Raw genomic sequence first — 15,633 nt, 5'->3', positions numbered from 1 at the left:
ATGACCCTTTAAAACAAACTTTCAATTCTGATTCTGTTTGAACTCAGCAGCAGAAATTTATGAGACAATTTATTTTTGTCTCATGAATATCAGAAAACAGAACACAGCAGAGGAGAGATAAGCTTACACCAGTATGTATCCTGATTTAGTTACCTTGTGCTATGCAACCTACATCCAGTCTCCTCCACAACAATGGAGGAATTTCCACTATAGTTACAAGTATTACATACACCAATTCCATAGCATTGACACAATCCTTTCACACTTAAGTTCTAACCTAACTTGACATTGGCTATGCTAATACCTAACTATTCACTCTTAGTGCTAACCCAACTAAGAAAGGGATACCTCACAGGTACAAGATACAAGACATATACATACCTAAAGAAATCTAAAAATAACTCTAGGCTTTTCTCTCAAGTGTGTCACTCAGCCTCTTTCCACTCATGGCTTTTACTTGAGCTCTCTCAATATGCCTTTTCTCTCAAGAAATTACAGAAAGATAAACATTTAAAAGTACATTACAATTTGTAATAACATGAAGGAGATTGACTTTATCAATAGCCTCTTTGCTATGTGATAAACCAAATTTGCATGTCTCTGATTCAGTTCTTCATTTTTGGCAGAATGCTTCTTTGAAAGAGAGCACTATCTAAGTAGAAAAACTTCTTCAGAGAACTTCTTCACAAAACAAAACCACAATACACTGGGTTATCTCTCCTTGCCTTCTGAATGAACAGCAAGCTTCTTTTATCTCCTTGCATGTTGCTTGGTTATTCTTCCAAGGTCAACTCCTTGAGGACTGTGCTTCACTATCCCACAAACTCACTTTTTCTCATCAATCCTCAGAGTAGAAACTTTGCCTCTAACCTTCCAAGGTTGACCGAAAGCCATAAAACAGCAACCACAAAAATCTTCTAATGGTAAAAATGGTTCTGAGCCATTGATAAACTACTTGGTCTCCAAGAATCACTTGTGACCGTAGATACATAGCAAATTAGGGCAGAAAACAACTTTCCCTTGTATGCCATTTTTGGACTTGCAGAGAGTTGGGAAGAAGAGAAGAATGCAGTTTGCATGTAATAGGAAGTGGTTTACCTTTAACCTTTACCTAAGCTTGATTTGGTCTGAACTTGCTGATTTGACCTCTAAATTTCAAGCTTAATCTCTCTCTTTCATGCTTTTTTGGTGATTAGCGTAGGAGAGAAGCTTTCTCTCTCTTTCTTTGAGTTCTGACCACAGCAGGCAAAAGTGTACGTTGAGTTGTTAAAGCAAATGAGAGGAGTTTGCTTGCTAAATTCAAATCGGGCTTGGATCTGGATATGGTTTGCTTGGCCCGTTTTGATTTCTCAGCTTTGTTTCCTTTTGGGCTTTGTTTATATTTTTGACCCACCAGCTTGCTATTTTATTTTCATTCCAATTGGCCTGCAATATTTTTGCCCAAAAATAATATTTGTCATCACTAATTAATTTAGTTAATTTCTTAACTCAACACATTTCATTCAAGTTCATACATTTTTCAGCAAGCATTTAAGGTGTTCTTCCATAGTTCTTAGTTGGTCTCCAAGGATTCAAGCCTTCCAAGACCAATTCTTTGTCCTTTCTTGGTTTTTCTTGTTCTTCCATATAAATTCCAGCAAAGGTAACCATCATTTTTCATTTTTTTTCAGTTTTCAACCTGAAACTAAGGGATTATGTTACTCTCTTCTATATCTAAAAAATCACTTTTGAAGGTATTAAGGAGGCACGTCAAAACCACTCTAATTTAAAGCTCAAAGTGGGTGAAAATTCATCAATTTTCCAGCACCTAATTCGACCAAGAGGAAATAACTTCTATTAATTATCTTCTTGTTTTTTTCTAGATGATTCTTGGTGTTTAAAGTGTTTAATGACTGATTTGAACAAGAGATATATAAGGTTAGGATTAGTTAGATTATCTTTATGCTTTATTTTGTGTTTATATGAGTCATTTTGTGCATACAAACTGATTCTGAAAATTGTATGATTCACAGCTATTTTTGGCTTGATATATGTATGAAAATATGAATTTTTGATACCTATGTTTCTTGTATTAAAGGGCTGATAAATTGTAGCACATGGAATTTAAGTTTCAAGCGTTAAAAGTTACTAAAAAATAGAGAGGAAAATGGAAAAATGTCCCTGAAAATTCATCCATAAAACAGTATAAAATGTGTGGAATAAAAAGGTTAAAAAGATGTTAGAACTCGCGTTTTAGTTTTATAGAATTAGTATGATGCAACACAAGGGGTAACGCGGTCATTAAAGAGAAACAGAGGGCTAAAAATATAACTAAAACAAGTTAGGCTTAAAATTGTAATCTTAGCAGTCTTAAGGGTAAAATTATAATTATATAAAAGAGTTGGGTTTAAATTATAATTAAGAGAAAACAACAGGTCTAAATTAAAGTTTTAGTAAAGTTAGGGTCAAAAGTGAAAGTGTGGTAATTAATAAAGTAAGAAAAGTAATCTAAGGGCGAAATAGCTTTTTGTGTCCTTAAGGGTAAAATTAGTATTAATTAAAAGTATTAGAAGTAAATTGGTAAATGAGAAGTCCTATAGTCAGCTCGATAATTTTGGCATAAAAAATGACTAAAAAGTATTACTTAAGACACTTAGAGGTATAATAGTAATTTTTAGAAAAAGTAAGACCTAAAAATAGTTAATTAACTTACTAGAGGATAAAATAGTTCTTTTGATAAAACATAAGGGATAAAGTGGTAAAGTAGTAACCCTAGTGTTCATACATCGGTTCGAGCTATAAAGGACCGGGTTAGCCGACCTCTTAGAAGGTTTGCCCATAACCGACCTCTTAGAAGGTTGGCCCATAACCAACATCTTGGAAAGTTGGCCCATTACCGACCTCTTCATAAAGAGTTCGGCCAAATCGTCAAAAGAGCCCAAAGCAGGCCCAAACGAAGGAACACAGCCCAATCTAAAGGCAGCCAAAGCCTAGAAAGATAAAGGTGGTTCCCCTTAAAGATAAGATGACTTCACTCAAAGATAAGATAAGATCCAGAAAGGTCAGCCTACACCACTATAAATACACTGGAGCACCCAGGTATAACTCATACTCTGAATCTACTAAAAACCTACTTAAAGCCCATGCTAACTTAAGAATCAGAGTCTCTTGCAGGTACCACCACCCTCGGGTGATGAAGGATCAGCAGCATCTCCAGCTCCACCAGTTCCATCAAGTCGGACACAACAGCTCCGGCTACTACAGCAGATCTCATCCGATATCGACCTTCAGTTTCAGGTAACCATCAGAACATTGGCGCCGTTGCTGGGGACCTGGAAGTCATTCCATCACCATGGAGGCTGACCATGACAACGATCATAACTCTGGTTTGGAAGAAAGAACTCCGCTTAAAAACACAGATGCTACATCAAAAGATGTGCCTCAAAACAAGGGGGATAAACAACCCTCCAACACAAACACAGAAATCTTGGAAGCCATCCGAGAACAACAAGATCGCCTCAAACAGCTCGAACAAGAGGCTGAACATCAGCGAGAAGATGAAAGAGACCTCCGCAGAGAAACTAGGCGACGACAAGATCTAAAGAATAAGCTTCTAAAGCTTGAAGCCGACCTCAAGACCAGAACTGCTCCTTCCAACCATGAGGATAACTCCCACAAGGACCAAGATCCCTTCAGCAAAGAGATCATGAAGGCTAAAGTTCCAAAAGACTTTAAAGCTCCCGAATGAGGTCACATGATGGTACCTCGGATGCTGTTCGATGCAAAGCCTTCCCAACAACCCTGACAAAAACAGCAATAAAGTGGTTTGATAGTTTGCCTCCCAAGTCTATTACAAGTTTTGACAACTTAGCCAAAAAATTCCTTGCCAGATTCTCCATCCAGAAGGACAAAGCCAAACACGCCCCTAGCATGTTAGGGATCAAGCAAGGAGAATGGGAAAGTCTCCCCAATTACATGGAAAGATTCAACAAAGCTGGACATACAAAATCTGCTAACAGAAGCAGCCATCATGGGTCTCATCAATGGCCTAAGACAAGGACCCTTTAGCCACTCCATATCAAAAAAGCATCTGACATCCTTGAACGAGGTACAAGAGCGAGCAGAAAAATACATTAACATGGAGAAAAACTCACGACTAGGAGAGACCTCGAAATCTGGATTCTCCTACCCATCTAGGAAAAAGGACAAAGAGTCCAAGAAAAAAGAAGATCAACCCAGTGGGAAACCAAAAAAATACCACAACTACACCCCACTTCGGGTATCCCTTGTAGATGTTTACCGAGAAATATGCAACACTGAGAAGATCCCTCCACCTCGCCCAATCAAAAGCAAAAAAAGAAGGCAAAATCGGACAGAATACTGCGAGTACCACCAAATCTACGGACATCCTACTAACGAGTGTTTCGACCTAAAGAATGTCATAGAAAAATTGGCAAGAGAAGGGCGATTAGATCGGTACTTAGCCAATAAAGCGGATGAACCAAGAAAAAGAAGAAGGGACGAAGAGGTCGGACGAGTTGAACGTCCACCTCACACCGAAGAAGTCGGACGAGTTGAACGTCCACCCCTGAGAGACAGGTTCATATGATAAATGGATGATTCACAGGAGGAGGGATCTCTAAATCATCTCGCAAAAGACACCTCAAAGAGGTATATTAAGGAACGGAGAGAGGTTTGAATAGGACAACAGAGTGCGAACAAGCCTTCTGAGATTTCAAAAATTCTTGGGGCAACCACCCATTCTTACCCGACCATGGGAAGGTGAAAAACTCATATTATACCTCGCAGTGGGAAGTCAGGCAATAGCCTCAGCACTAGTCAAAGAAGACGAAAGTGGGCAACAACCCGTCTACTTCATCATCAAGGCTCTACAAGGGGCAGAACTAAACTATCAAAAGATAGAAAAGTTCGCCTACGCCCTCATACTCACTTCTCGACGACTCCGCCTATATTTTCAAGCTCACACTATCATAGTTCGAAACAACCAGCCCATAAGAGGCATCCTACAAAAAATAGACTTAGCTGGAAGAACCCTAAAATGAGTAGTTGAGTTATCCGAATTCGATCTTCAGCTCGGACAGCCATCAAATCATAGTATCTGGCCGACTTTATTGCCGAGTACACTGATACCCCGGGAAATCCCACAAAATGGAATCTCTACGTGGACGGCTCTTCAAACAAAACCGAGAGTGGCCCAGGCGTGATAATAGAAAGTGATCAGGGAACCCAAGTCGAACTCTCACTAAAGTTCGACTTCCCTGCTTTAAATAATCAAGCCGAATACGAAGCATTACTGGCTGGTGTGAGGCTGGCTAAGGAGGTAGGAGTTCAAAAGCTTACCGTGTTCAGTAATTCACAAGTAGTCACCTCACAAATAGAAAGGAGCTACCAAGCTAAGGATCCCACCATGAAAAAATAAATGGACAAAACCAGAGAACATCTCAGACAATTCGGGGGATATTAGGTCTGACATATACCTCGGGAACAGAATGCCCGAGGTGATGTACTTTAAAAACTAGCCACCACCAACAGCTCGGACAATTCGGAGGATATGAGGTCTGACATATACCTCGGGAACAGAATGCCCGAACTGATGCACTTTCAAAACTAGCCAGCACCAAACCAGGGGACAATAATAGAAGCCTCATTCAAAAAACACTGCAAAATCCATCAATCTCGGAGGAAGAAAAGGTCCTAACCATATCAGGTCAGGGTCGTTCCCCCGGAGTCAAAAAAGGAAAACAAACCCTCTCCTTAGGATCCGGTGACACCAACTCGTGATTCTTCTCCTCATCCCTATCCCTACAAATTCTATGGAACCTCCTAAGTCGCACACAGTACTCAGGAACACACGTTAAAACTATGGAATCCAGCCAATCAGACATGCCGTCTGGGATCTTAGTAGACATCTCAGCAATGTTTTTGCGGGAAGACATAAGTCAAATATTCCTACAGTAAGAAAAAGAAAAATGGGGTTACTACCAAACAACTCGGGCAAATAAGGAAACAACTCGGACAATAACAGCAAAACATCAAGTGTCAGATACAGCAGTAAAGGGAAACCCTAGGACTCACACAAAAGTCCAGGGGCACCCTTTCGAGGCAACAACAGGGCAAAAACACAGAGAAGAGAAGTCGACAATCTATACTCAAACAGTCCAAACACCTCTAAAAAAAAAGGTCAAAACAAAAGCTAGAACTTTTGTACAAAAGGATTCAGGCAACGATGAAAAGAAACAGGAACAGCAACAAAACCCTAAGCAAAGCACACATTCTTCTCAAAGGCGAACGGAAAAAGAAAAGTCACAACAAACAATCAAAGACGCAAACTTTTTGCAAAAAGAACCAAAGTTCTTCAGAGCAAAAACCCAAATACAAAGTCAAAGCTTTACATCAAAAGCATGCACAGTTGTCGAAAGTATAAAAAAAGACAGAGAAAAGAACGACTAACCTACAGAAAAGAAGATGAAAAACAGCTCAAATCAAGAACAACGAAGTTACCAACTCCCAAACTCAAAGGGAAGAGCTCGACCTACTTCCAGAAGTCCGAGAAAGAGCTCGAATTAAAGAGGAAGCACTAAAGCGTCGAATGGACCTAAGGTCGGTCAGGAGAAGGAAAGCTAGCAGCCAGCTGGAAAGGACCATACCAAGTTGTTCAGAAGTACTGGGGAAAGGTCACCATAAAGTGTCCGACCTCGAGGAGCGAGAGCTACCAAGGTCATGGCATGCCTGCAATCTAAGAAGGGCACCAGGCCGAGATCTAAGAGATTTCCCGACCTAGAAGGGTAAGCACTAACATGTACACACTCTTATTCATATCTTTATTTTATTGTTTAAAAGTTTGCAGATTCCCTAAAAAGTTTCCTACCAAGACGCATTAATCTGAGTGCAAGAATTCACCGCCCGAATACGACAAGGTCGGCAAGATGAAAACCAAATTCATCGCCCGATCACGACAAGGCCGGAAAGTTGAAAACCAAATTCATCGCCCGATCACGACAAGGTCGGCAAGATGAAAACTAAACTCATCACCCGATTACAAAGAAGTCGGCAAGGTGAAAGCAACAAAAATAGATTAATGCAAGAAGTTATAAAAAGTAATCCATAAAAAGCCGCCTGACAAGGTCTGGCTATAAATGGACTACTAAAAATAACTTAAGAACTACCGACACAGAAGTCGGACAAGGCGATCAACGTAGAAAGTTATAAAAAGTAATCCATAAAAAGTTGCCTGACGAGGTCTTACTAAAAATGGATTACTAGAAATAACTTAAGAAGGACCAGCAAAAGAGAAGTCGGATCAAACCAATCAACGCAAAAAGTTATAAAAAGTAATCCATAAAAAGTGGCCTGACGAGGTCTAACTAAAAATGAAATACTAAAACTTACTTAGCCTGAACCGACCAGAGAAGTCGACCAACGAAAGCTACAGATTTGACCAACAAGCGAAGTCGACCAACGAAAGCTACAGATTAGACTAACAAGAGAAGTCGGACCAACGAAAGCTACAGATTGCTCCGACAAAGAAGTCGGACCAACGAAAGCTACAGCTCGGATCGACACGAGAAGTCAAACCAACGAAAAGCGTGCGCTGAAAGGGATATAGCTCCACCCAAAAAGCCACGGCTCTACGACAAGGCTATCAAAATTGTTCAGACTAACTAAAAAGATTCTACCAAGAACACTAAAAAGTTGTCGGACAAGTTAGCCCCAAAGGTCATCCCGCCTAAACAGAAGACGGACTAAACAAATCAAAAAGAGGTCGGACAATAAAGTACCAACACTCTATAAACATCTCACAAAAGCCAAGGAAAGGTCAAAAGGCCAAAGCCAAAAGTGCTTCGCTGAAAAGTACGAAGTCTTGAAAAAAGACACTACTTAAAAAGCGAAAAGCACGGCCTCAAAGACGGAGCTAAAAAGTCGTCCAAAGAAACTATAGAGAAAAGGTTCCTTATCGGAACACTACCTAAAAGGTTGTTGGAATGTGACTAAAAATCCCGAGGAGCAAAGTCGTACAGGTCGACGTCAGCTAAGAAGAGGCGCAAAAATAATCTCAAAAAAGAACAAGCCAAAAGGTTGGGAAACAACTTAAGGCTCAAATGTGCTTAGCTAAAAGGGATACAACTCCACTCAAAGAAGGCACAATCTCAAACAGGGCTACGAACGTCATCCGAGACTAAAAAAGGTTCTATATAAAGAACACTAAAAAGTCATCAGACAAGTCACTAAGAGCCCGGATATCAAGTCGCAAGGATAACTTCAACAATGCAGAGGGTTGTCAACACAAACTTACAGCAAGGCGTGATCCAGAGGGCAAGGGTAGAAAACCCACACTACCACTCAAAAGAGGTCGGACTGAGAAGTACCAAACCTCTAATTTGCAAGGATTGCAAAGCAATGAAGAAACAAGCCAGACAGATGCTTGAGCATGACTCCCTCAAAGGGATTGAAGCTAAGAAGCACGACCTCACAAGGAAGATCGAAGCTCAAGCAGGGGCACTGTTCATACACCGGTTCGAGCTATAAAGGACTGGGTTGGCCGACCTCTTAGAAGGTTGGCCCATGACCGACCTCTTGGAAAGCTGGCCTATTACCGACCTCTTCACAAAGAGTTCGGCCAAATCGTCAAAAGAGCCCAAAGCAGGCTCAAACGAAGGAACACAGCCCAATCTAAAGGCAGCCAAAGCCTAGAAAGATAAAGGCGGTTCTCCTTAAAGATAAGATGACTTCACTCAAAGATAACATAAGATAAGATAACTATCTTATCTCTAGAAAGGTCAATCTATACCACTATAAATACACTGGAGCACCCAGGTATAACTCATACTCTGATTCTACTAAAAACCTGCCTAAAACCCATGCTAACTTAAGCATCGGAGTCTCTTGCAGTTACCATCACCCTCCAGTGATGAAGGATCAGCAGCATCTCCAGCTCCACCAGTTTCATCAAGTCAGACACGACAGCTCCGGCCACTACAGCAGATCTCATCCGAGATCGACCTTCAGTTTCAGGTAAGCATCGGAACACCTAGGGATAAAAATGTCTCAAAAAATAAACATATAAAAAGATATCTAAAAAAAACTTAATGTAAAAAGGGTAAGACGGAAATTTTATAAAGTAACTGGGACAAGATGATAAATTGTGACTGAAGGCTTAGAGTACTCAAAAAAAATTGGGCATAAGAGTTATTATTTAAAAAGGACAGAGAAATTTTTTAAAGATTTCAATAAGATATGCCCGAGAGAGAAGTTGTAAATCCCAAGGTGCTAAAAGCCACCCTGGTAGAACTGACTTTCATCCTGCCTAGTCAGTGACTATATGAATGTGATGACGCTCACCATATAGATCACTACTCACTATGAGCACATTTTTTGGGTCATTCTTTTTAAGTGCCGCGACTATACATGGTTTATTGAAACTCATGAGGCACCTGTGCGCAACTACACATAGCGGAGTAACCATATCTGGACGTAGGGCCGAGTAACGTCGGGTTGCGGGTAGTCAACCGACGCATGAACTCATGGCCTACGTAGGATCAGGCATGTATCATACTTGGTTGCTGTAGTTTTTTGTGTTTTTGATTGCCTACTTATACCTATGATTTCTATTCTTCTATATACTTGTGCTTGTATTTGTTCATGTGACTTCCAACATAGCTTCGCAAATTACTAGACTTATGCTACAAATCCCTTAGGTTTTCTGTGTAGTACCTTACTAGGAACTTTAGGTTCTCACCCTTTTGATTTTTCCGTCCGTATATGGGAACATGCATGATATTCTTTGAATACCCAATGTTTGGACGATACATGAACTCTGCAACAGGAGACACGATGTTTTGGGACACACCACATACTCTTACATACTACCTTTCAGACCGGCTATTCTCTCATCCCTTGCTCAGCCCAGATTTCAACCCCGACAAGCTATATGATATGCTGCTATCCGAAATTTACCTGGGTGGAGGCCAGTACCCGTTCCCTTCGTATCCTTTGAACATGGCAGAACCCGAGCCAAAGTCACTGATGCACCTCCAACCAAAGTACCTTTGATGGTTCGAGCCGCTCAGGAGCCAGTAATCCCAAATGTACTGATACCCGTCACTCTACCACCATCTCCTGTAGCTGAACCATTTGACAACACCTGGGAAGAGGCCGACGGATAAGGCAGTTCTTGAGGACTTTGGATCGTATTCATCCTTATTAAAATAGGACTCTCAGATGTGGATCGATCACATAATGGCAGATCTGTATTTTAGTTCATTCAAGTCAGGAGAGGCAGGAGCCGTTGGGAAGCAAATAACAGCAACATTACTAGCGTGTTAGAGTGAATCCTTCAACCTCAACATAGTCTTCCTTGTTTCATCAGTTATCCATGACTTATGGCTAGTAGTAGTAGTAGTATTTATCCTTGCTCTATATAAACTTTTTAGAGGCTTAGTATCTTTTATATATATAAGATAGATAGATTCCAACTTAGGGTAGCTCTTATCTGAGTCGAAGTCAAATAATAAGCTACAGAGTTTGTACATATAAATAAGTCTTCAGTATATGGATAGGTAGTTGATGTACTGTTTAAAGTTCCATGATGTACTAAACTGAGCCTTTTCGGATAATGATATGACCTTTACATGGTTTATGTTTATACTTGTATACTATATGTTTTGAGTTTCTTAAGTTTATACCTCCTATATTGGCTAACTCACAATCTCAATAAATGATACATGCTCATAATAATATGTTTAGTATAATTGGTCTAGAATCCTAAGGTAAGCTGAATAGTAGCGCTTAGCGACTAGTAGTGATTATGAACTGCTAGAAGTTGGTTCGTTACAACAATCTTTCTTAGAGGTGGCCAGGTGAGTCCCATAGATGTACCTATATATAAATCGTAATGCTTCCTTTTGTATTACAGGTTCATATGACGTTGGCCATAAATCGTGGCGAAAAGCTGGGTTTTACGTGTTCTATGTCAATTGAATAAAATTAAACATAAGCCAATGATTTATTCTAGTCTTGCTCGATGTTTTATATTTTTTCACAAAACTTGTGGCTCACCCATGATTTATATAAACATTAGGAGGACAAAATTATTGTCAATTTAATTTTAGGATAATCTGATAGTATCCATCTTTAAATAGTTTATTTAAGTAAATTACCAAACATAAATGACCAAATCCTTCTTTAATAATTTTCTTTTAGTCTTTATCGTTCATGAGCCTTAAGCCCTACTTTGAATAAAAAAATATTTTATATAAAATAAAATTTAAATTATAATACTTTTATATTTTAAAATTTAGAAAAGATATATTTTGGTCATAAAAAAGTAAAATCTAAAATAATCAAACGTTTTGTGAATAAGAGAATTCACTTTTATCTAGGAGTATTATTTTAAACCAGACTCCAAAAAATTTGTCATAAATTTTACTATCTAACCATTTTCAAAATAAATAAATTAAAATAATATATTAACCACTGACACTCTAATACTTACACTTGGTTTGATAAAGCACTTGAGGAAAAAAATTTTAAAATTGACTTATATTTATCAAAATTAAAAATTCTAATATAACATGATACATTAATAAATATTTAAATTTCTAAAGCTATTTTACTAAACATAAATTCTATAATTTTTAAAAATTTATCTTTTGAGAACCAACTTTGATAAACTACGCTCGAAAAATAAAAGCATTATCAAATATACTTGCATGATGGTAAAGCTAAGATAACTTGTGATGCCACTATTCATCAAGAGCGGAGTTTGGCTAGCTTTGGTTGTGTTGTTAGAGATCAGCATGGAGTTTACATACAAGGCTGTGCTGTAGTGATTCCTCCTTGGTCCGTCACTTGTTGCGAATTGTTTGCCATGTGGAAGGACTTGTTTTGGCTTAAGAATATGGATTGAAGTCAGTAATTTATGAAACTGATTTTAGATATACTTTGATAGTTGTTCTTAAAGGTCCATAAGTGAATCTTGGAGAAGAGGCACATTTGACTATTAAGATTCATGAGTTGTTGTGCAAAGATTGGAATGTTTAGTTTAGTCAAACGACTCAAGAAGCTAATTTCATAGTTGATTTGCTTGCAATGAGGGGAGCACATAATGTAGGTGAGTATGCAGAGTGGAATTTCCTATGAAAGGACCTTTATATAGTTGTTCTTAGCGAGGTATAGCCATAAACTATTCAAGAGGCAAAAAGCTACAAGTCCCACTCATCTGATTAGAGCTAAGTTTCATTGATATTTTGGAATTTATAGTATATTCTCTTCTTTTTATCCTATTTGATTTTTAGTTGCTTGGGGACAAGTAACAATTTAAGTTTAGTGTTTTGATGAGCGGATAATTTATATGCTTTTTGGTATTGTTTTTACATAGTTTTTAGTATGATTTAGTTAGTTTTTAGTATATTTTTATTAGTTTATAATTAAAATTCACATTTCTGGACTTTACTATGAGTTTGTGTATTTTTCTGTGATTTCAGGTATTTACTGGCTGAAATTGAGGGACCTGAGCAAAAATCAGATTTAGAGGTTGAAGAAGGACTGCAGATGCTGTTGGATTCTGACCTCCCTGCACTCAAAGTGGATTTTCTGGAGCTACAGAACTCCAAATGGCGCGCTCTCAATTGAGTTGGAAAGTAGACATCCAGGACTTTCCAGAAATATATAATAGTCCATACTTTGCCCGAGTTTAGACAATGCAAACTGGCGTTGAACGCCAGTTCCATGCTGCATTCTGGAGTTAAACGCCAGAAATAGGTTGCAAAGTGGAGTTAAATGCCAGAAACAAGTTACAAACTGGCGTTCAACTCCAAGAGAAGCCTCTATATGTGTAAAGCTTAATGCTCAGCCCAAGCACACACCAAGTGGGCCCCGGAAGTGGATTTCTGCATCATTTACTCATTTCTATAAACCCTAGTAACTAGTTTAGCATAAATAGGACTTTTTACTATTGTATTTACATCTTTGGATTATCTTTTGATCCTTTGATCACATTTTGGGGGCTGGCCATTCGTCCATGCCTGGACCTTATCACTTATGTATTTTCAACGGTAGAGTTTTTACACTCCATAGATTAAGGTGTGAAGCTCTGCTGTTCCTCATGAATTAATACAAAGTACTACTGTTTTTCTAGTCAATTCAAGCTTATTCCTTCTCTAAGATATCCATTCGCACCCAAGAACATGATGAATGTGATGATTATGTGACGCTCATCATCATTCTCACCTATGAACGCGTGCCTGACAAACACTTCTGTTCTACATGCAAACAAGCTAGAATGAGTATCTCTTGGATATCTAATACAGAGGACCGAGTCCGAGATATTAGAATCTTCGTGGTATAAGTTAGAACCCATGGACGGCCATTCTTGAGATCCGGAAAGTCTAAACATTGTCTGTGGTATTCCGAGTAGGATCTGGGAAGGGATGGCTATGACGAGCTTCAAACTCGCGAGTGCTGGGCGTAGTGACAGACGCAAAAGGACAGTAAATCCTATTACAGTATGATCGAGAACCGATAGATGATTAGCCATGCACTGACAGCGCATTGGACCATTTTCACAGAGAGGTTGGGATGTAGCCATTGACAACGGTGATGCCCTACATAAAGCTTGCCATGGAAGGGAGTAGGAATGATTGGATGAAGACAGCAGGAAAGCAGAGGTTCAGAGGAACGAAAGCATCTCTATACGCTTATCTGAAATTCTCACCAATGAATTACATAAGTATCTTTATCCCAGTTTATATTTTATTTATGTTTTTATTATCAATTCACCATAACCATTTGAATCTGCCTGACTGAGATTTACAAGGTGACCATAGCTTACTTCAAGCCGACAATCTCCGTGGGATCGACCCTTACTCACGTAAGGTTTACTACTTGGACGACCCAGTGCACTTGCTGGTTAGTTGTATCAAAATTGTGAAAAAGAACTAAAATTATGAACGTGCGTATTAAGTTTTTAGCGCCATTACCAAGGAATGAACGATCACGATTTTGTGCACCAAGTTTTTGGCGCCGTTGCCGGGGATTGTTTGAGTTTGGACAACTGACGGTTCATCTATTGCTTAAATTAGATAATTTTATTTTAATTTTAAGCTTTTTATTTCTTATTTTCGAAAAATACAAAAACAAAATATTTTCTTTTTTCGTTTTTCCCAATTAATTTTTGAAAAATACAAAAAATTTTACAAAATCAGAAAATCAAAAATATTTTTTGTGTTTCTTGCTTGAGTCTAGAGTCAACTTTTAAGTTTGGTGTCAATTGCATCTTTTTAATTTTCTAAAAAAAAATTTTCGAAAATTTCATGCATTGCACTCTTCATGATCTTCAAGTCGTTCTTGGCCAGTCTTCTTGTTTGATCTTCATATTTTCTTGTTTTGTGTCTTTTCTTGTTTTTCATATGCATTCTTGAAACATTAATGTCTAAAAAGAATAAAAATTTTTAAGTTTGGTGTCTGGTGCACGAAATTGTGATCTCAGGCAACGGCGCTAAAAACTCTGTACCCACGTCTTAATAAATCGTTTGTCATTAACAACTTCGATACAACTAACCAGCAAGTGCACTGGGTCGTCCAAGTAATAAACCTTACGTGAGTAAGGGTCGATCCCACGGAGATTGTTGGTATGAAGCAAGCTATGGTCACCTTGTAGATCTCAGTCAGGGGGATATAAAATAGTTATGGAGTTTTCGAAAATAAATAATAAAATAAGGATAGAAATACTTATGTAGATCATTGGTGAGAATTTCAAATAAGCGCATAGAGATGCTTTCGTTCCTCTGAACCTCTGCTTTCCTGCTGTCTTCATCCAATCAATCCTACTCCTTTCCATGGCTGGCTTTATATAAGGACATCACCGTTGTCAATGGCTACTTTTTATCCTCTCTGGAAAATGGTCTGATGCGCTGTCACTGCATGGCTAATCGTCTGGAGGCATCACTCTTGTCAATGGTTGCGTCCCATCCTCTTGTGAAAATGGTCCAAATGCTCTGTCACAGCACGGCTAATCATCTGAGGTTCTCGATCATGCTGGAATAGGATTCACCCTCCTTTTGCGTCTGTCACTACGCCCAGCAATCGCGAGTTTGAAGTTCGTCATAGTCATTCAATCCCAGAGTCCTACTCGGAATACCACAAACAAGGTTTAGACTTTCCGGACTCTCATGAATGCCGCCATCAATCTAGCTAATACCACGAAGATTCTGATTAAAAGATCCAAGAGATACTCATTCAATCTAAGGTAGAACGGAAGTGGTTGTCAGGCACGCGTTCATAGGGAATGATGATGATTGTCACGTTCATCACATTCATGTTGAAGTGCGAATGAATATCTTAGAAGCGGAATAAGTTGAATTGAATAGAAAAATAGTAGTACTTTGCATTAATTCATGAGGAACAGCAGAGCTCCACACCTTAATCTATGGAGTGCAGAAACTCTACCGTTGAAAAATACATAAGTGAATATAGGGTAAGCATGGCCGAGTGGCCAACCTCCCATGGAGGTCTAGAGATCTCAAAATGATCAAAAGATACAATCCAGGATGTCAAATACAATAGTAAAAAGTCCTATTTATACTAAACTAGTTACTAGGTGATGACAAGCCATCTTAGCCTAGTTTCACTAGCCTT

The sequence above is a fragment of the Arachis ipaensis genome, chromosome B7, assembly GCF_059453495.1.
Source record: "Arachis ipaensis isolate K30076 ecotype BB chromosome B7, ASM5945349v1, whole genome shotgun sequence".
Lineage (NCBI taxonomy): Eukaryota > Viridiplantae > Streptophyta > Magnoliopsida > Fabales > Fabaceae > Arachis > Arachis ipaensis.
The sequence above is the reverse complement of the archived record's forward strand: the minus strand, read 5'-3'. Positions refer to the sequence as shown.